Genomic DNA, 1,054 nt, shown 5'->3' on the forward strand with positions numbered 1-1,054 from the left:
ACTGCTGACCTTAAGGTTCGCAGCCCGATTCGTAACCACTACGCTACCAGAGCTCCTTATATATATATATTTATATATATCCATTCTGGTACGGCACTGTAGGATCCGCACTGGACTGTGAACTACAAGGTCAGCAGTTCAAACCCATTAGAAACCCTACTCAGGGTCACTATGAGTCAGAGCTGACTTGACAGCACTTAAAAAATTGATCTTGTGGTCTGGTACATTATTCTGCAGCACCATACTAGGATTCCATATAGGGTAAGCAGTTTAAACTCACCAGCTGCTTCTCAGATTACATCCTATACAGGGTCACTATAAGTCAGAACTGACTCCATGGCATTTAACAACAATATATATATATATATTTGGCCATACCCATCCTTCCATTCTAGTCACATCCATCAAATTAATTCCTGTCATAAACAAACTTCGGTACATACACACAATGGAATACTATGCTACCTTGAAGAATAACAAGGAAGCTGCAAACTACCACATAACATGGATGAACCTTGAGGACATTATGCTGAGTGAAATCAGTCAGTCACAAAAAGAGAAATACTGCATAGGATCATTACTTTAAAAGATTAAGAAAAAATACTCACACTAAAAGGGAGAAATAAAATTTCTTTGTTGGTTACTGGGGTATATGCGGTGGGGTGAGGGGATGGAGGGGAAGGTAGAGCACAGGGTAGGGAATAGACATAGGATAGTTTGGGTGCTGGGGGTGCATAGACTAGAAGGGGAAGGGGAAAGGAAGAACAAGGCATATGGGAGAACAGTTAGGCAGGTTTACATGGGCTAAATAGGACAGAAGTAAATAATGATATAAACACAACCGTGGAACAACAGGGCTCAGGGATACAAGGATTGAGACATGGTTTGAATGGGTAAAAGTGGAGAAATGATGTTAAGATGCTTGGCTGTCCTTTGAATCTTGGTTTCCCCTACCTACTTTTGTAAAATAGATACTGAAGGGGAGAGAAAGGAATAGCCAGAAACATCACCAAAGAAAGCTTGTAAGTCTGTCTTCAGCCTATAACTGATTGTT

Source organism: Chrysochloris asiatica, unplaced genomic scaffold (assembly GCF_000296735.1).
Source record: "Chrysochloris asiatica unplaced genomic scaffold, ChrAsi1.0 scaffold00001, whole genome shotgun sequence".
NCBI lineage: Eukaryota > Metazoa > Chordata > Mammalia > Afrosoricida > Chrysochloridae > Chrysochloris > Chrysochloris asiatica.